Source organism: Falco peregrinus, chromosome 5 (genome assembly GCF_023634155.1).
Source record: "Falco peregrinus isolate bFalPer1 chromosome 5, bFalPer1.pri, whole genome shotgun sequence".
NCBI lineage: Eukaryota > Metazoa > Chordata > Aves > Falconiformes > Falconidae > Falco > Falco peregrinus.
In genome coordinates, this window is record NC_073725.1 from 59,828,596 (window position 1) to 59,851,017 (window position 22,422).

The 22,422-nt window shown below is 41.3% G+C and overlaps 1 protein-coding gene across 2 annotated transcripts in view; it reads right to left on the minus strand.

Annotated features, from left to right (window-relative positions):
• Positions 1-22,422, minus strand: part of CRHR2 (corticotropin releasing hormone receptor 2) — a 160,232-nt gene that overhangs the window by 76,351 nt on the left and 61,459 nt on the right. The window lies entirely within an intron of this gene.

Consider the following 22,422-nt stretch of genomic DNA (forward strand, 5'->3'; position numbering starts at 1 on the left):
CAGAGAGAAAATGATGCAGTTGTGCTGTACAAACTACCTTCCTCCACTCGTCAAAAGTACATCCAATCCCAAGCAACAGAGTTTTTTCTATGCTTATTTTGAACTGTGTCTTAGAAACAACAGAATTAAAATAAAACAGGAAATTCAGAAAGATGCCCAAAGTACACATACAGACAACTTCCTAATGAACTCATCACAATGTTCTTGCTGCCTTTTACCCAATTTCTTCTTGGGCCTTTGCCATGGTCATTTAGTGCTAGTTCAGCATCCAACCGTCATGAAAATATGTCACACAAAAGCATCATGTTCAATATTTCTAAAAGTACTGTTGACAATGGCCTTTGAAAAAGGTAAAAAGACTTCAAAAGGTGTTTGTTGTTACAGAGGAGGAAAATCCACACAGAAAGCAACAAGTAACAGTTCACCTAGATGCTCCAGATTATACCATAACCATACAGATCACTGAATTTCATCTTACTACTGTCTATTGGCACTTTTTCACTGTTCTGTTTTGGAGTGACAGGGCCAAACAAAATAAAATAAAACAACTGGTAACATTTGGATCAACTACAGAAACTTGTGCTAAGGATTAAGGACCTCAGTTTCCATTTCTGTCACTAGGTTACAGGCAAATTTGCACATTTCCCCCTCTTTCTTACTGGAAAATCAGGTATAGACTGCCAATTTCTGTGCACTGTTTTTGTGCAATTTTCCCTTGAAGGGCAAGCAGGTGATAAGACTTCTTTCATCACTGTTCTGTTTATTATTATTCAATATCTCAAGCTAAATGTCTCTTGGGTCATCTATTACCCCCTTCCTCTGAGACCAGGTCTGAGTGGAATTCAGGTGGTTGGATAACAGTTACATCCCTAAAAGCCCTTGTGTTTGCCCCCCTCTTCAGCCAGCGCTGAGGCTCTCTGTGCAGAACGGTTGCTGATTTTGAGTCTCTGTAGCAAACATCTGAGTCTCCAGACACTGAGTGGGAAACTGGTGCTTACTCAGATGTTGAATCCCACTTCAAGGATAGCTCATATGAAACCCTTGTTTTAGTCATTCTGGCTCATCCTTTCCCTCGCTGTGTATTTCCAGCTCAGGCGTGGAGAGCACAGACACAATCAACACAGTGAGACTCTTAGAATGTACAACTGGGGCTGCAGAAGTACCTGAGAGGGAAAGGTGCATTTGAATTAAGTAGGTATTTATCCATGCAAAAGGAAAAAAGACTCTTCCTCTTCTGATTTCTCTCCAGATGAGAAATTGACAGAAAACAAAAATAGCTTGAAGTTGGGTGAAAGAGAGGGAAAGTATCAAAACTAGGGAAAGAAGACCCATTTCACCCCAAAACTCCCTTCAAAGATTTCTCTTAGCTGAAAAAGAAAGCTAGTATTAGGAGTGCTCCCCCATCCATGCTAATTTCTTCCTCTACTCTTCTCATTGCTATTTCCATTTACTACAGAAACAGAAGTAAAACGTGTGTACATGACTTCCTGAAAATGACCTGGCAGGACTGCAGCAGGGCTGTGAACAATCACAAACCACTTCTTCTACTTTATCAGGCCACAATGCCTCTGTCCCCTGCACTACATCTTCCTTGCTCATTATAATAATCTTTTCAGAAGAATGTGTGCCTCATGTTTATTGTCCAAATGAAATATTAGAGAACAGATCATGGCCAGCAAAGCAAGGTCCAGCGTACCGAATGCCATTCGGTTCCACCCCAATTTTGATATGTAACTGCTACACTTAGAATATGAGGAGCCATGAAATGTGCCTCTGAGCAATCTTTCAGTGCAAATTCAGGAATCCTGTAAATCACCCACATTAAAGCAGTTCTCTGAGAAACAGTGATCTGGGTTTATGAGCTGTCACCTCAGTTCTCTTACATGGTGAGTATCTGAACAAGACGAGAATAAAATCAAACTCTGAATTTCTCTAGTCCAGAATCTCCTCCAGTATCAGCCACTTCTCGGAAACAAAAGCAGCAAGTAGATCTGACTTCTGGGAATGTCTCATTCTAAACTCTTAGCAGTCATAAGTAATTTATATCCCAAAGCAAACGTCTTTTTTCTTTCTTCCAAATGCTTTACAGCATTAGTTCTAATAGCCACGTGGAAACAAGTTCCCATCATCCTGAATGTATTTTCATGTATCTATTTTAGTAATATAATACAGGTCTTTTACCTGGTGCTTTAAAGGAGAAATACCTGATTTAGCAAGGGAGGTAATACAAGAAAGTAAGAGCCTCACTGCAGGCACCTGGAAGAAGCAGCTCTTGTTCATGCACTGATGAACCCCCTGGCACATAGTGAGCCTAGCATTTCTTGAGGACATCGGATGAATTGCATATGCCCTGGACAGAAGCTCACTCCATCCACAGCCAGTCACATCTGCCATGCGCTGAACTTCCAGCATGCACTTGTATATCTCTGCACAGAAGGCCCTGGATAAAATAATCACAACTTCAAATAATCACCGTAGTCTTCTTCATAGCAGCAAGCAGCTGCTTCATTTCTACGCTTCAGACTATGGCCTCTTCTTTGACTTTAAAATGTTGGTTTCCTGTTGTTGTAGATTTTTAGCAACATTTGTGGCACCTGATTGCTTCTGCTTAACCATCAGTCCAGGGGATAGGCAAGGAGGTAAAAGGGAACTCCCTGAACAGAAAGAAATATCCGGCAGGGCTGAGACTGTCCCTCAGGTCACTAGCTTCCAGAAAATGTATTTCAACCCCTCCAGGCCAGCCAGCATAACATATGCATTTTCATATTTCCTCTAAGGGCTGATTCAGTCATGCTGGTCATATCATATTGTATCAATAAAGCCGATGACAGAAATGGCTGTATTCCCGGAGTCGAATGCAGCAGTTAGAGCCCCTCAGACAGCAGACTGCCATACCTTCCACTGCTGCTCGGGCTCTGTAGTGGTGGCTGCTGTTTTGACAGCCTAATGCCAAACCTTGATTCTACACACCAGCCAACATTTCAGCTCCATACACAGGGACAGTAAAAGTACCAACATCTGCAGTTCTCATGGGCTCTAAGGTGATGTAAAATGGATCTCCACTTATGAAAAACTTTGTATCACGTCATAAAAAGGTAGGTAAAAGATCTGAGCATGACTATAACAAAGCATTGTCAGGAATAGAACAGTGAAACCCTCCCTGTTCCTTACAACCGGCCACCCACAGCATGACCAGGGACTCTTTGAAGCTATTGTAAAAGCAATGCCTGCCGAAGTGTCCTACTGGACAAAACTGTTCCAGCCCACTTCATACAGTCTTTGTTAGCAATGTCTCACTGTTCACTCTTAGCTTAAATAGGCCTAAGGAGTCTCTTCAGTGAGCAGGGAACTATCACTGCGGATTTCACAGGGTCCTCAGAAGCGACCTCCTGTGGGAAGCATCCCAGAACAAGCAGTGTGGTGAGGATACTGCAGCTAGCCATATGGTGCCAAATCTCCCCGACTCCAGCTTTTGGGAAAGGTAAGCCCAGCTCAGTGTATTTTTTTATGGTACTTCTCTGAATAAAGTCAGGGAACAGCCAAATAACTAAAGGAATGCCTCACTCGTGTATGTTTGTATATACATACACACACATATTACTATCTAGAACTTGATCTTTTCTTAGCTGAGTATAATCATTTAAGAGCAAGTGAGACATTCCAGATGGAGAGCAAAAGATCCTTGGAGAGAGAAGAAAAATAGTGTTGCATTTATCCAAAACCTGGCATCTAACCAAAAACTGAGCATGATAATCACAACTCTGGTTTTGGGGCTAAAAAGATTTTTAAGGAGCCCCAGCATATCTGTTATTTAAATAAAGAGAAGCTGGTCAACCCAGATTTCAGCAATCTATCTCCAAACAGCCCATACACCAAAAATAATGGATAAAGATATTGACCTGACATGGAAGGACACAAGAGAAGCTTACAGAGTTATTTGTTCATTTTGAAGGACTCCTCACACTCAGGTAGCTGGTGTTTCATAAGGGGGCACACATCCAAACTCTGTTTACGACTTTGCCCATAACCCTCTTCAACATCCCTACTACTCAGTACTGGGATCACAAGACTGGTTCTGGGAAAACTTGCATGGGATGCAGCAGTTTTTCACAAAAGCTCAGGGACCTTTATCCCAGAACAGCAGTGTGACTTTTAGCCATCTAAACTCATGCAAAACTAATTCCTTCTCAATATGTTACACTTTATTAACAACACTGTTACTGCTTCATCTAAAAAGACCTCAGTGCTGTGTCTAAACAGCAAATGGAGCAGCAACAGTCAATATTTGTCATCCCAGCTGTGATTTTTCTGCTACTTAGAAACCAATGAATTTGGATGACTGTGATAAGTCTTAGCATTCAGTGTAACCGACTGCTTCAAAACTGCAAGTGCTTACATGAAGATTATATTCAAAATACTGCCAACCAATAACACTAGATGACAGAGGTATAAACAAATGCAAAGTAGCTACAAAAACTGCACTTTTGTAAAAAAAGCTGAATAATAGGTGGATTGAAAACTTCTGAATGGCCAGGCCCAGAGGGTGGTGGTCAGTGGCGCAAAGTCTAGTTGGAGACCAGTGACTAGCAGTGCATCCCAAAGATCAATACTGGATCTGGTCCTGCTTAACACCTTTATTAACAATTTGGATGATGGGGAAGTGTGTACTTTCAAGGAAGTCTGCAAACAATACTGAACTGGGCAGAGCAGCTGATAATGCCAGAGGGTCATGCTGCCATCCAGAGGGACCTTGACAGGCTGAAGAAATGGACTGATAAGAACCTCATGAAGTTCAGCAAGAGGAATTTCAAAGTCCTGCACATGAGAAAGAACAACACCATGCACTGGTATACGGTGGGGCCACCCAGCTGGAAAGAAGGCAGAAGGTATCCAGGTCTGCATTAGGTAAAGCATTGCCAGCAGGTCAAGGGACGTGATCCTTCTCCTCTACTCAGTGCTGATGAAGCCACCTCTGGAGTACTGTGTCCGGATCTGAATATCAGGGAGCACTTTTCTATTGTGGGGGTGACTGAGCACTGGCACAGGTTGCCCGGGGAAGTTGTGGTGTCTCCCTCTTTGGAGATGTTTAAAAGCTGTCTGGACATGGTCCTGTGCAGTCAGCTCTAGCTGGCCTTGCTTGAGCAGGGGGGTTGGACCAGACGGTCTCCAGAGGTCCCTTCCAACCATAATCATCTTGTGATTCTGTGATTAACAGAACACTATTATCCCCTGGAACAACTTTAAAAACAGCTTAAGTGTCATGTTTTACATCAGTTTGAGAGGTAAAACGTTGACCGTAATTTCATTTCTAACAGCAGATGATGTTGCATTTCCAAATGGAATATGCAAAGAGGAGCATTTGATGAGTGACTTTTCTATTTATTTATTTTATTTTATTGACCCTGTTAAAGAACATATAGCCTTTTAGGTAGCGGTAACGCAATCTGTATAGATTAGCCTGGTGGCAGGCTTGCATTTAGTCAGTAGAAGTCCATTAAAAGCACAAAGCAAACAAGAGACAGAAGCACAGGGTAAATGTAAGTGGATGTAATTCCCAGCAGGAAGTTAACCACATCCTTCCAGTCATTACTGGGTGAAAGACAATTCCAGATGCTGTGTGCAAGCACTACTCTAATGGATCTTGTCCTTGACAACTGGAACTAAGCTGGTTTTGAAACATATTTTAATCATTTTGCTGTGCCTCATGTAGATGACTTTGCAACAAGGTTTACATTTTTGGTCATCATTAAAATGGAAATCTGCCGTCTCAAACTATTTATGCCTTTTGTCCTGGATCCCACGCACACATAGTGGCCCTATAATCTTGAGACAAATTCATCTGGTACTGGAATGAAGGGAATAAATAGGCAAATGAATAAATAAAACACAGTCTGTGTAAGTTCTGAGCTCTGCACAGCTAAGGGTATCTGACTGCTTTGACAGCTTGCTGACCTGGTAGCTGTCAGCCAGGCTGAAATGAAGGGTCCATCAACCAGAAAACCAAGATCCCCCACTGAACAAACTCCCTGGAAAGTACAAAGAATTGGAAAGTGGAGTTAGCAGTGACTGTGGCAATCTTGGAGAATCACAGATGCACCAAACAACTGAAAGAGCACAGTGGGTCATGTCCATCTCCCTACCAACAGGATTTGTTCCGTTCAGCTTAAAAAGTGTAAGCCGCAAGAACTTCCAGTAATTGCTTTGTAAATCTATTTCAGACAGTCTGTTAAATCTCTCCACCGGGAATTTTTTTGCTGATATCCTAAATCATCCCCTCCCTCCATCCTTTTTAAGACAACTATTAAACTCTTTTTGCCTCTTCGCCCTCTGACCAAGTTGAGTAACTTGCCTTCCTTTTCAGGGCAGGTTAGGTCTGCATATTTACCACAGGCAGAGTTCAGTCTTGTAATTTTAGAATATCAACATGCAATGAGCCTTGTTCTGCACATCGTACCAGTCCCTTCCTACAACGGCTTCAGGACACAGCACAGCCAGGCAATGGTCCCCCCAGCACCATTTTGCTAATTTTGTTAATGGAAAGCAAGCACAAATAAGTGAGGTTTTTTTCCTTAGGTGTGCAATATTAAAGTAGGTTCTGTGAGATGCTGGCCTTTAAAATCAGAAGAGACAGTGGAGAAAACCTGTCTTGCCTCAGTCACAGGCTTAAAGCTGGATGACATTTTCTGAACTGAATAAATAATTTTTGAAACACACATTTTTGAGGCATCAAGAATAACTTGTTAAGTTTGGTAAAACTGGTTCAGATTTTACCACCCCAAAAGAAAAAAAAAAAAAAAAAGAAAAATTCAAACAACACAGGAGTAAAACAAAACAAAATACAATATTCCAGTGTTTAACATTATAGCTCATAAGTTACTCACAACATGGAGTACTTCAACTCTGGTCCTTCCACTGTTGGACTTCAAGAGCAACTTGAACCCAGTTCAATTGATTCCTTTCTTTCAGAATGTCCTAATCACTGGGATATTGCAAGATTTTCCCAGTGTTTTCTCCAAATAACTTTTAGGCATTTAATGTTCAAAATAAGACATTTTGCTTGGTATTAAGCAAAAATTTTTCTCTTGGGTACTTATCCACCATGATCCCCAGTAAATCCAACAGGAATTGCATGATATAAATTCCTTAGATTGGCTGCTTAGATTTCACAGGATTCATATCAAATGAGACAGAAAAAAAACCTTCATAAAGAATACATCACTTCATATGTATACGATTCTTAGCCCTTTTTCAAAGTCTCAGAAAAAGAGCAAGCCTCTAAAAATAGGGGCTGAATCATGCAGCTATAAATTATTTATTCATGTGCCATCCTTCCATTTGGTGGGTCTCCAGAATGTTGCAGCGACAAGCTACAGCCAGGTAGGATTCACAATGCACCAGTACACTGCTTGTATTTCTAGAAATTGTTAAGTGACAGTGGTATAATTGTAACAGCAGTCAGGCGTCCATGCAATTGAAAAGAAAAAATCTCTCTTCACATACTTTATTTGTGAATGAGGGATATTCAGACAAAAATAAGGAGAGGAAAGAACAGTTATCCAACAATGCTTATTACTTTGTATATCAGCCAACATCATCCTGAAAGCCAAGCTTTGTGCAAAGATAGATTCTTAGAGCTCATGGTTTGGTTGGGGTTTTTGTGACATTCATGTAGGGTTATAATGCACTTATAGGAGAGTCCTGGAAGGCAGACAAATAATACTTTAGGCAAGAAATGTTCCTTTAGAAAAATATTCCTTACCTCAGCTCTGTCTAGCTCACCAATCTGATGTTTCTTCAGGCTTTCAAGCATGTAACAAATTTTGCTCAGCTTTCTACTGTTTTCCTTGGCCAAGGAGTCCTAAAACACTTTATGAGAAGCTCAAGCAGTCCAATTACACTCATTTTCTGTATCGATTTCCTATCTGCTAAAAAGCTCAAGTGAATCACTCAGGTCATATAACATGTCAAAAGGAAAGGCAGGAACATAACCTTTCAGAAGTTTAGAAGTCCTCCGGACTTCTTCAGTTTAGAAAAACATTTCTCTGGATTTCTAGCCCAAGGCATACTCCATTAAGCATATTGATAAAGATTATAGTCTTGCCCACAGCTCTGTGTCCAGTCTTACACAGACCATCTAATTTATGTACACAGCACTTCTGAATGTAACTTTCCTTAGACAAGCTGAAGCTATACACTACAGAAGTATAAAAGGACATCTGAGGTATACAGTTCTGTTTGTCTGTACCTCTTTCTCCATCTCTTATCTTTCACCTAAGTGCTGAAGTCCAAGAATTAATTTTATTAAATCTTTTCCAGGCAGCCTCTGGCTTCCTCCTAGACAGATCAGCTAGGAACCTACTTGGTGTTATGCCTGGCTCACTGCAAATACTGCTGAAACCTGGATCCCATATGCATCTCCTTCCTGGACCAGCCAGCTGTTTGTTCTCTTGCTTCTCATTTCTGAGATGGACCTCACTGCTGAGCTGTGGCTAGATTTTGGGCTATGCTTTCACCTTCTTAACAACAGCTGATTCCAGGACCCACAGCCTGGCCTCTGTGCCCCTACCTTTCTCCACACTCCTATGACTGACTTAAGTAGGTCCCAATCCACAGTTTCTGCTTCTGATGTATCTCCACTGTGCTCAGCAGGTCACCCTTGCCCTAGGCAGGGGCTGCCTGGCATCCAGCGTTGCCAATTCAGCACCTTAAGAAAGATCCCAGACTCATTTGTTCAAAACTGTCAGAAAAATGGCTCTTTTTAACTTTCAATGAATTATTTGCTAATATAAAACTATACACAAAACTATATATTCTGTTTGACTTTCTAATCCCTTTCACGTCAACCCCACACAGTTTACCTCAGGAAATAAAACCACAAATTCTTGCAAGATTTTTCACTCTTTTAATTCTTCCAGGGTTATCAAAAACTATTCCATAACATACATCTCTTTTAGAGTGAATATTCTATTTCTTCACAGCTTTGTTTTGAATTGTTTCAGGATTGAGGTGTAGTCAGTAGCAGGAAATCCCCAGATGGCTGCCCTTTCCCAAAACAATTGCTCTTCAGAAGGATGATTGGGGAATTATCCTGGAAGCTGCTTTCACATGTCCTTACAGCTCCAGTTATAACCCTTCTATTAATCATTCAGCAAAGCAATGTTACTATTAATTTCTGTAATTATTATCTCTATTTACTATTAATTTCCTTAGGAAATTATTTCATGGCTTGTGATTAAGAAAAGTCTTGTTCTGAAATGTCAGGACAGTGCTGATACAGAAACAGCTCAGGGAACACCAAGAAACATGGAGAGAGAAAGACAACTGGACTGGATCACGAACATTTGACAAATGGTCAGTTAATCCCACTTTCATAAACATGCAAGTGCACAGTTTTTCCCTCATACCGATTGACATGACAGAGTTTGGCCCATGTGTCAGAAGCACCAAAGAAAGGTAAAAAGGGAAATAATCCCTTCTTTTCAGTGTCTGTCAAAAAGTGCTGCAGCTTCTAAAATTAGAAGTATACCCTGTAATAGCTTGCAAAGTTAATAATTCTGAAACAAATGGAGGTTACTTTCCTCTGTATTGTGTTACTGTGCTGAACTTGAGATGAAGACGCAAGACGAGTCTGCAACCTCCCAAGGTTATTTGCACTTTGCAGCTAATTCCCTAAGACAGCACATACACAAATGTGAATGTACATAGAATCCAATGGTTTTCAACTCAGACCTGAATTTATTTTTAAGCAGAAAGAAAAAAGAGGGACATTATGAAGCAATTGGTATTGAACTATTCCTCAGGTTATCACCTTTTCCCTTCACCTGGTTTTCAGGACATTAAAAAAAAAGGGGGAGGGGAGCAAAAAACCCACAAACCTCTTCATTCTAGCTGAACAGAAAACAGAATTTGACACCCAAAAATCTGTTGGAAAACATGTCTGAATTCATGCTGTGCTTAACATTTCCATACACACCTATTCAAACTAATACTTGCTGAACGGCCAAGTATCACACACAAGAAAGATCAAACATTTGTCAGTCATTTCACATGAGCAGAGATTGCTTCTAGTTCAGCAAGCCCCAGAAACTTGGATTGCTGGAAACTAAAGCAGCACACGAGAGCAGTCTTTGGTCATGCTTGTCTTACTCTTATGTCCCTCTCTACAGATGAAACTGAGCTTAAGATATAGAAATTCTGATGTCATGATACAGATGCTTGTTAAAGAAAATGTATTTTGAATTAAGAAATTTAAAGTGCTGAAGCTGCTAAGTGGCAGAACCAGGCCTCGTCCCTTGTATAGCCCTAATCCAAGACTGGTTTAACGCTTAGACAAGTTAATCAGTAGGAGAATAGAAAAACAATAGATGATCAATTGTATACACAAGTGCTCTCAGAAACACACGTGTTTTTAGAAAAAAATAGTATATGTGAATAGGAATTGCTTGTTCAAAGACTAAGTGTGCTTGAAGGATGGTGTGTGTTAAAGCAGGTACGAAGAAGATCATGATCCAAGGAGGAGCTTGGAACAGAGGCAGAGACTGGAACTGAAAAGATGAATCAGCTGGAAGTCAGGTCATGGATTTGCAGAACTGACAAGACCAAACAAAACTTCTAAAAACTTCAGACATTGACTAATGATTTGATAAGTGTATGTAAACTGTGCTCTACAACCCTTTGTTCTCTGCTACTCACTGAGGTGGGGGCCCAACTCTGAGTTGTGATTACAGCAACCCTAGTGGTACCCACAGCTGCGTGATTTTTTCCTTTAACAATGCTCATATGTAACTGAAGGTTGTAATGTACATGCTGCTAGACAGACAGCTAGTACTATTGGAGATGGCCCATGGTGTCCATGGCATCCACTCAGTCCAGGCCACCCAAACAGTGCCAGGTTCTCAAGTTTAAGCAAGTGAATTGACCGCTAGCTATAGCAGCTAGCACAGTCTAGACAGATTCAGCTGATCAGTGGCCATTCACTTTATGGAGCTGAGCTGCTCTTCCATTGACTACACGTCTATTGGTCAGTCACAAGTGGTGTTCCCCAGGGCTTAGTGCTGGGGCCAGTCCTGTTTAATACCTTTGTCAATGATGTGGACAAGGGGATCGAGTACACCCTCAGTAAGTTTGCAGATGACACAAAGTTGGGTGGGAGTGTTGATTTGCTTGAGAGTAGGAAGGCTCTGCAGAGGGATCTGGGCAGGCTGGGCTGATGGGCCAAGGCCAATTGTATGAGTTTCAACAAGTCTCAGTGCTGGGTCCTGCACCTGGGTCACAATAACCCCACACAATGCAACAGGCATGGGGAAGAGTGGCCGGAAAGCTGCCTGGCAGAAAAGGACCTGGGGGTGCTGGTCAGCACCCAGCTGAACATGAGCCAGCAGTGTGCCCAGGCGGCCAAGAAGGCCGATAGCATCCTGGCCTGTATCAGAAATGGTGTGGCCAGCAGGACCAGGGAAGTGATCATCCCCTTGTAATCGGTACTGGTGAGGTTGCACCTCAAACCCTGTGTTCAGTTTTGGGCCCCTCACTACAAGAGACTGAGGTGCCGGAGCGTGTCCAGAGAAGGGCAACAGAGCTGGGGAAGGGGCTGGAGCACAAGGCTGATGAGGAACCACTGAGGGAACTGGAGTGGTTTAGCCTGGAGCAAAGGAGGCTCCAGGGAGACCCTATAGCTCTCTACAGCTGCCTGAAAGGAGGGTGTAGTGAGGTGGCAATCAGTCCCTTCTCCCAAGTAGCAAGTGATAGGACAAGAGGAAATGGTCTCAAGTTGCCCCAGGGAAGGTTTAGTTTTGATATAAGGAAAATTTCTTCGCTGAAAGTGCGGTGAAGCTTTGGAACAGGCTACTCAGGGAAGTGGTTGAGTCACCATCCCTGGGGGTATTTAAATGACACCTAGATGTGGCTTAAGGACAGTTTTTAGTGGTGGCCTTAGCAGTGTTAGATTAATGGTTGGACTCTTATGATCTTAAAGGTCTTTTCCAATCTAAGCAATTCTAGGATTCTATAATTCCATTGACAATAGGAGTGAACTTAATCACCTAAACCACATAAAAGCACCTTCATACAGACAACTAAATTTAGGTGTCTGGGCTAAACAAAATATTGGCCTAGATGGGCCTGTAATTTGATGTGGAACAATTACTCCTACGTAGTTTTAAAGACTTCACTCACTTGAGTCTGTACGATGCAATTGTTTTAAGAAACATAGGCAATCATCCAACTGGTGTTTGTATGGATCATGAACAAATTACTAGGATTTTTTATTATTTTATATATAATATAGGAATTAGTTATTTTATATAATTACTATGGCCCAGAACATGTGGGAACTTCCACCTACATAGGTACCTAAGAAACACATGAGTGAGAAAGGTGTAGCCTAAGGAAAGGGTCTCACTTGTGGTTAGTCCTACAGATCATTAATTTTCCCATTGTTTTGAAGTGGTAGCGGGTTTCTGCAACGCACTAAAATTGGAGGAGGTAAGTCATTAACCAGGGCTGCAGCACAATTTGTTTCTCAGCCTGATAACTAGGAGAGCACAGAGCTATAAAACTCCCTGCCTAACCCCCTTCCGGAGGGCTGTCAGGGCACAGGCTGATAATGATGTTTGATCTTTATAGTAATTGCCTCTTAGTTGAAATTCAGAATTCAATTAGTCACTTGCCATAATTACTGAACACACAGAGAGATGGCAATGACAATGAGAGGTGTAACTGTACTTTATTACCTGTAGGAAAGCACTGTGGAATTGAGAAGCACTATGATCTGATTAACACAATAGTGGGAGAGAGGGGGAAGGAGCCTGAGGCTCGAGTTCTCCTAGGCCAGATGACTGGAGAAGACAATTTGTACAGCCTGTTGAGGTAAACGAGTCCCTGTGTGCAGCTTCCCTCTGGTTTAATTTCTGCTGAGGTAAGTGGGAACATGGGGAGCAATGTTCTTCTCACAGAGCCTGGAATTTATTCAGGAAATTGGTGACCTTATGAAATGTGAGTTGCAATCACATAAGCAAAGTACAGCAGCTGTATGAATGGTTCATGATAGAGCATAGAGTCAATATTCTTTGGGAATCCTGACCTGGTCTCAGAGCTCTGCAAAAAACTATTGAGAAAAGTGGTTGAGAAAAAGAGGATGTGGTGGCTATAGATGGCACTGGATTTCAAGATGTGCCCGTTCATGTGGTATTTGTCTGGTAAGGTTCAAATACCTTTTGACATGGAATTCAGATGAAACTTCCAGTACAACAGCAGAGGCTGCAAGAGGAAAGCAGCACACAGGAGAGACAAGGGCTTTCAGAAAATAAAAGCAACCCAGGTACACACGGAAAGATAACACACACGACAGGGAATGAATGAGTCTTGCTAAAACATCACGAGGATCTACAAAACCCGATTATCACAGTCAGCACTAGGTTGTTGGGTTTTTTTTTTTCTACCACAGTAATGTCCATCAGGAACCCGAATGGTTGTTCAGATTTACAGGCGGGTTTTTTTGTTGGCTGTTTTTTTCATGTCAAACTCTTGTCCAGATCATAGATCCAGCATTTTATAAGAATCACTGCCTTTTAGAAAATTACAGTCTTACAGGATGATTCAGACAAACCCTGTCACACTAGCATGCCTTAAGAAGTCTGGACAAAACCACAACATACACTACTGTCAGCTTATGCTGTGTTTGGTTGCCAGAAAGCACCATGTCTTCCTCAAGCCTAAATATCTAGCAGGGGAGTGCAGAGAAGAAACAGACTGTCTGCAAGACAAAAAAAAAAAAAAGACTGCAAGCATGAGACAGAATGACCATTGCCAAAGTCATGCCTGCCAGCTTTCATAACTAAACCTGATGCAAGAGCATCAAAATTCCAGATGCTTCTTGGCAGATATAAAGCCCATTTTGCCGAGCCACAATTCCTCTAAAAATACAACTTCAAAAAGGGGAGAAGAATGGGCAAGTTCTCACAATTTCTGTGAAGTCAACTTGATTCTTCTTAATACAAATTCACCCCTAATCATACTACTTTGTAGGATAAGCAAAATATTCAGCAACACCAAAAGCCTGAATTTTGATTGGGGAGATGACTGCTGATGTGACAGGTTATATATAGCTTCTTTAGGCCATCACAGATTAGGTTTGTTGGAGATCAGAAAGAAAAGTCCCTGCAGACGCAGGGAAATACAATTGTAATTCTAAATCCTAAAGTCCTATTACAGCTAATAATAGCATTTCTGTTGATTGCCTCTCTCTCTCTAAACACACTCCTCTTCCAACTGAGGAGCAGAATAAGGTTTATAAACAACTGCCTGAAAACACTTGACAGGAGAAAAGCAACGCTCAGCTCAGATCTTCTTTCTTAAATGGTCACAAAGAGGAAGAGGAAACTTCCATTAAAGAAATTACCTTAAAGAGCACTGGGCTTGAGCTCCAGTCTTGCCTCCCTGTCTATTAGTTTTTCTCATTCTATCTTTGAAACTAGTGCTGAAAGTTTTTTATTGAATAAATAACATTGACTGAGCACAGCATTGCTATGGACACTGTATCCAAAGATGGTTTATCTGGTGAGAAGGCCGGCAGGCATTAGCTAACTTTGTAGATATGCTATGTGCTACATTGCTAATGTATCTACTTGTTAGAGCCTGAATCTCAAAGTCCACCAACTGCTTGAACCACCCAGGGCTCCCCTTCCTACACTTTATGTTACTGCTTCCATTGCTGTAAACACTGCTGTATTTGCATGCTTTCACAAAATGTAGCATGAAACATGTACCGATCCTTTCCTCCAGGACAGCATGTATCAAAACCTAAAGTGAGTTCAGAAACATGAGAGAAATAATATTTCATCTAATGTATGCTAGTATTGGACAGATACCAGGAAATTTGGTTTGCAAGTGATATCAAAAAGGAAGTGAAAAAGTATGAGATTAATTTTCAGAGTGAACTGTGAAGGACCGTATTGTTCTGTAACGGTTGCTTTCATGCACACATCACCTTATGAATCAGAAAAGGCAGATCAAAGATAGCATCTGGCACTCTGAGAGCAAGATGGAACTGTCTGCAGTGCTCCTTGGTCTCTGTTTCAGTCCAGCTTCCTAAGACATCTCCCAGCCCACACAGAAGTGACCTTTCTCCTCGCAAGAAACCCCCCTGTGCACAAGGAGCTGAGTGATCACATACTGGCCAGGAAGACCATGAATAGCCAGCAGAAGCTCAGGCAGGTGGAAAAGAGGCTGTTCCCCTGACATAACCTTATTAATACAACACATTGCTCATTTGGAAAACCTGCTGTTATGTGGGAAGGTGCTTTCTTATCACCTGATAATTATTGTCTCTTTGGGGGTTTGAAATGGCATGGGAGGGAGAAAAGGGATTTTAAAATCTCTTCTAATTTTATAACACATAATGGGTGCTGTCAGCACATGCTGTGACAGTCTAAGAAAAGCATTTTACCAGCTTCATTTCTTGGCTAAGCTCTCTGATAAGTCTTCAGAGTCTGAGCTCATTGCAACTAGAAATGATCAGCAGGCCATCTCTGATCCATTCTGCGTGGTTTGGGGTTCACCGTAGCCTGGCAGACACAGTATGGCAACACACCTTTTTAACTGTAACACTTCATAAAGCCCGACCATTAAAAGGATCAGGATTTCAAACCAGGTCAAGAGCCACCCTTATAACGGTGTAGTGCATTCAGTCCCCTGAACACAAACTACCTAGGGGTGGAAGCCTGCCTCGGGGAAAGACTATGGCTGCTCTGTGGAGAAGATGTCCTCATATTTCTCTCCCAGCACCAGTCAAGGTAATAAAAAAAGGCATCTGGGCAGCCTTTTAGTACCAAAAGGCAACAGACACTCCATGGCAAGGGAAGTTTTGGGAACTTGTAGTAAACAGGGGTATGAATTTGCATACAGTGAGAATGGAAATTGTGCTCCCAAACCTGTGATGGAAGATAAGACACTCTAAACAGGCACTGATATGGGTCCTTGCTCACCACTGGAATTAGCTCAATCACCCAGCAGAAAAGAACGTGTAATAGGTAACACTATGCAAACTTCCCAGAGTCAGTTGTAAGTCACCTTCAGGTACTGAAGTGTCTAGTGAAGGTTGGTAATACTCTGTGTCCAACACTGGTAACACCAAAGGCAAAGAACACTATTCCCTTTGATTAATTCACCACACAGTTCCATGACTACAAGGAACTAGATAGAAATAGAAAACAAACACATTTCCTAAGCTTCTATGAGCTAAGGTTATGAAGAAACAGTATAATAAGAAGAAACTGGAGGTAGGGTGCAGGGTCCAAGCCAGACAGTGAGAAGACTGCAAAAAGCATAATTAAAAGATACAGTCACAGATCACAACTAATGACAAACACAGTGGTTCCAGGACTGAGTTGCCGTTAGCCTCCATCAAACACACACAGCATGGAGCAAACCTGCATTCCCAAAGAAGGATGATCACAGCAAGCACACCAAGGGAAGGATGGCTTTTGCATAAGCGCTCCTTACGCTCATGTAAAAGCCAGGCTTAACCCTTTCATAACAGAAATGTAGATTAGGGAGTTTCACAGCTGAACCCTCATTTCACCTGCCGTAAGTTAGAAAGGGAGATTTGCTGCATAACACTTCTCAAATGAAACACAAGTGAGGAAAAGACAACTTTACTGTCACGCAGTTAAAACATCCTGGAATAGTTCCCATTAAGGATTTTTTTAAAGGAAATCATTACCAAGAACTTTTTTCATCTCAACTGTGTGGCCTTAATTATATCATGTAAAATGAGATCATTCGATGCACTACCCTTTAACTCTTCTCCTCTTAGAATAGAATCTAAATCTATATAAATAGAAGACTCTTTTTGTAATTACATATGAAGTGTTTAGGGTAAAATGTCTTTTCCTTTCCTGTGCACACTGATTTATCTTTGGATCAATCAATAGAAGGTTAGCAGACTTTCTAATGAGAGCGCAATGTTAACCAAAATTTGTTCTCATTATTTTTGAAACATGAAAGAGATACAATATACATCATGTAACAGTTTCTTCTGGTCATCATCTGTGAAATTCAGTTAATCGTTATAATTAGCTGTTACATGATCGTACATCCATAATATGATAGGAAGAAACGTTTAGCTTCAGGGAATTACTCAGGATTTAGTTCAGTCTAAGAGAAGAATATAGCTCATCATCTCTGTTTAAACAGATCTACAGTGCAGTACACATATACCAATTACTTCAAGGGCCTCTGTTACCTTAGTATTGAAAATAATTTATGTAAACTATTCACAGGGTGCCTCAGACTGCAGAGAATGCTACTTGATTGTATGTGACCATGGTCAGTTTACAAATCCTCCTTCAAATCTTTCTACATTCTCCCTTTTTACCACTTACTTACACTTACAGGATTCTTCTATCCTGAAATATACGGTCATTCATGATCTGTCAAAATAAACGATCTCAGAATTTAAACACTGATTTACAGATAATACATTTGTAGAAGGACTGTGTGAGCCACATAGTACACTAACACATCCTTAACTGTTGCAGATTTCTAAACATTTCTTCATTCTCTAACCAGATGAAACATCTGGATCAACAGAAGTGAGCAGTTGATGCAGTTACATGTCAGTGGTAGTTCCTGCAGTGACATTCAGAGTGCCTTTAGGAGAACCCTACTTAGTTAAAGGGGAAATAAATGCTAACAAGCAAGGGCTTCACCACCTGCCCTTTACCAACACTTGTGAAACAGCAGCATAAAAAGACAACCTCCCTTGTCATAACTGTGAGGGAAGTATCTTCAAAAATGCTGCTGAAATACTGAAGACTGAAGTTTCTCAAGATCTGTTGAATGGAGAGCAGTATGCGAAGGAAAGCTTGTCAAGGGACTGTACCATGACACCTCCAGTCATCTGATGGCACCAGACTATCTGAAAACTGAAAGCCTCATCTTTGGAGCCAAGTCAGAGAAGGTAGAAACATACATAAAGTTTTCACAGCACTGTGGAACTTTAACGACCATGTTAGAAAGCACATGATATCAGAAACTCCATGAAAGTTTAAAAATATTTGTGGGGAATGAAGATAATTACTACAGATCAGTGAGCTTGTTTCAATGAAGGAGGATCAACTTTGAAATCTTTTGAAGACAGACAACCAAGACAGAATTTCAGGTAAAAAACCCAAGTCATTTTAGACTTGTGTCTCTATTTTGGGAAAGGATATGTTTTGCAGGCAGAGACAATTTATCCATATGACATCACAAAGCTGTTAAGAGATAAAAATGTCTTTGAGTCAGCACACCAAACCCCGATTGTTTTCTGAGACTGAAAACCAGTTAGGGTATTGTGCTATGGACCACGTGTTGATTTAAAAACATTTACACATGGTTTAAAATACAGTCAGAGATCACTACTGAAACAGCTGTTTGAGAATCATGCCTGTAGGGAACATTTACAGAGAAGGGATGGGAACATAACCAAGGCGAACCGGGCAGTGGGATGGCAGTAGGGTACCCAAGCACTGACATCTCTGCCTCTTAGTCTTGGCTGGAGTAGGGCAGCAGAAACTGATGGTTCTGCTCTTACACCTTTGATGTCATTAGTACTAAACTGAGCTACACTAGGCACATCTGTAACAGTCAACAACTTAAATCACACCTCTGACAGCAGAGTAGACTTTTCCCTTTGCACAAGGGAAAATTTCTTCAAAGAAATAACTGATCTCCTTCCATATTCAAAGTTGGATGTACCACTAAAAATTAAGTCAACTTGGGTAGACTGTACAGAAATTTCAATCTGCAAAATCCATTCAAATACTCCAGTTTAGCTTTCTGGAAGCCTTTCCCTGGGACACCAGCCTGTGCTCTGTAGCATTCGGTCCCCATAACCATATTTCCAAGCTCTAAGAATTTTGATAAAATGTATCAGAATTAATTTTGCTGTATTTATTTTATATCCTCCTGTGGCGGGTTGACCTTAGTTGGCTGCCAGGTGTCCATCAGACCTCTTGCTCTGCCTCTCCTCATCAGGACATGAGGATAAAATAAGATGAAAAGCTTCTGGGTTGAAATGAAGACAGTTTAATTAAAAAAAGAGCTGAAACTGGCTCTATCCAACATGGGGGCAGCCCCTGGCCTCTTCTCACCCAAGCCACTTCTGCAGCCACTCTGCTATCAAAATCTTGCCATGTAAACCCAGTACACCTCCTCTCTTTCCACTCTCTCACTTTCTGGCATTCTAGAGCCTCCTAGTACTTGCCTGGGGCAGCACTTATTTTCCAGAGTTTGTTTAGAGCCTACCAACAAAAAAACCAAAACCAAAGATCTGGTCCCTAGGCATCACAACAATGCAAGCAATAGGAAGATAACTATTACTATCAGTAATCATCAATGATCTGGTCCATACACGAAGAGGCAAACAAGAAACTACTGCTACATGCACCACCACGACAACAACCACAATATCACAACAAACAAACAAAATCTCTTGCCTGACCTTGCAAAAAAAATGAAATAAATTCTTCTAAAACTGCAAAGTATAATTTACATTTGCATACATTTGTGAGATTCGTCCAAGCATTCAGGACATTGCTAATACCGGAGTTGAAACATAATTATTAAAAAACATTTTGGGGGATATATTAGCACTTCCAAAAGAACATAGAAATTTATGGAGATAATTTTCCCTTTCAATGATATGACTCTTATTTAACTCTTTTATGCAAAGTTTCTCTTGCAAAGCTTCCTGCCAGGCCCTTGTAGTCAAAGGCAGGTTGATGTGAACTGTTATTACATAGCATTACTCCTTCATTACAAAATTATACGTTTTATGTACAGCAAAATTGCATAATCTGTGTAATTAGCTCATCTCACTTATTGCTGGCAATGCAAATATCTGTGAAGGTTGAACAGAGGGGAAAGTTGACATCCATTCATAAGGATCCCAACTGTAAACCAGACTGGCTATACTGTCTGCCTTGTCCCAGGGCACAGAAGGCTGAGATGACCATTACCTAGAGGCACCCAAGACACTGATTTATAGTAAATACCTGCTGTAAAATGCAGCAGACCAGAAGCCAACCTGTAAACAGATCAGTGCCTGTGAGCTGGGGCATGGGATGAACAGTTAGAGACAGCTTAACACTGAGAATAGAGAAGTTGAGGATGCTATGTCAGACCCACTGACGCATTAAAGCCCCACAATGCACAGTAAAAAAACCTAATCCTTCCCCATTCCTAGATTTCCTTACTTTTCTCTTCTTTTCCCCCTTGTCCTGACAATAGCTTTGTTTCTTGTTCTTACTCAGTATGATTCTTCACTTTCTTTAACCTAGATTTAAGCTGCTTGTTTCACTACCACTTCATTTCAGATGCTTGTGGGCTGCCCAGACCCTAGTGACCCTCTCACACACCTTCACTACTCACAGACAAGTTGCAACTGCATTCAAGGGGCTGAAATCAAACGGGAATTAAGCCTTCAGAGGATCAACACACAGCTACTTTAGATTTAGCATGAAAAGGCATTGCAGAGCCTGATGAAAGGCTTTCCCCCCCCCCCCCCCAACACATGGTCTTTCTCGCTTTGTAGCCCGAGTGTACGAATTCCTCTTCATTTGTGCTACAATGTTGCATGATGTATTTGAAGTGTATTCCCCCCACCAAAAAAACCCAAAAAATAAATTTTGAAAAACTTAAAATCAGCTTATGGAAAATGAAGACAATCTCCACTGATAAAGCAGGACAGGATAGTTAAATAATTTATCTTCACTTGATCGAGGAATGAGGCAAAATCAACTGGATGCAATATGTGAGAATAGGTTATGTATTGTACTGGCAAATGTAGCCTAGGAAACATCTCTGCATTGCAGAGAAGAGTACTAAATAGCTGAATAAATGTGATTTTGACAACTAAGCATTTCCTTTGGCACACAGAAAAATTGCAGGTGCTACAGACCAGGAGACCTGCACCAAGACAATAAGGAATGAAAATAAAGAGATACTGATGAGCTGTGAAAACATATGGTTAAACACAGAAATACATTGGTAACTGTAGTGACTAATTACACAGATTAAATATCCAAGCTCATGGATTTTTTGCAAGTCTGAAGATGTTAATTACAATAAGTTCAGTTTTCCCAGAACACACAAAGGGATGTTTTCCATTCAGTTCATATCTTCTTGTTGAAAATAGAAGATTTTTATTGCTGAGAGTCCTGGAGACAATGGTATTAAGACATTGAAATCCAGCTGCCTGCTTAGCACTTTGTACATCTGAAAGTCTTCATATGAAAACTCTTACAAAGGACTGCAAAACACAGATTCTGTCCTCAAAATTGTTCTGCTCCACCCCAAAGAAATCAATGATACTGAGGAATAGAGGCGACATATTACCAGGGAACTCCTTGCATTAAACCAAAGAAACAGGAGAGAAGTTACAGAGTTGGAAGGCTTCAGAGTTCCTGATTTATTTGAGTTACTTTACAAAGGGCAAGGCTGAAGGACAGGAGACTGAAGCAGCTTGCCTGAGGTCAATTGCAGGGTATGAAATAGGCATTTACTGTCTGTTCTGACAGTTACAAGCTGCATTCAGCATGACATTACACTAGTCCTACCCCTTTCAAACTGGTACAACCACAAACACTGTCTCTTGACTGCAGAAGGGTACCAGAACAACCCCACAGTTAGTGACGTCCCAGATGGACCAATGCAAACTGTGGTCAGGTAAGTCTTTGCACTCATGTTGAAACCTGCTCCTTTAAGGCAGCATAGTCAGAACCAAAGTGGTTCTGTATTGTGAGGTTGTGGTCCTGTCACATGCCTGCCCACCAGCTCAGGGGACAAGACAGCCACAGGAGGGAAAAGAGCAAGAAATGATCAGGAAGGGAACTAGTCTATGAACATCTTCTCCCACAGAAGCATGGAAAGAGGGAAAGTACTTAGGCTAAATACTAAAAATCAAGCTGCACATAACTTTTTCATTTACAAGACAGATACGTTGGCTCTGACATTTTCTTCTGTTGAGTTTTAATTTGCTCAGAGACTCTGGTGGCACTGCTGTTGGTAATTGTGTCTGTTACTCTATGCTGCCTGCCTTGGATGCAGTACAGCATGTATCACCTGTTCTTTATATTTGGTATTTAACCAATTCCCTTCTCTCACCTGCTGTTCTTCGAGATCAGATCTCAAGAGTTTTGTTTGTTGTCTCACAGCTGGCAGCCAGCATGCACGGCACTCCAGTTCCTCACAAATGCTTTCTGCATGTCTCCTAACGTTTGCCCCATCTACCCGTCAAGGTTCATGTAGGGCATTCTTTGACAGCCCTAATATGTAGCCATTCCTCACCTGTGTTCTGTCATGCCATCCTCCCATCTAACCTCACAACACTTTGTCCTTAATTATCTAGAAGCTGGTGGCTGCTTCTCACCTCTGCACACCTGC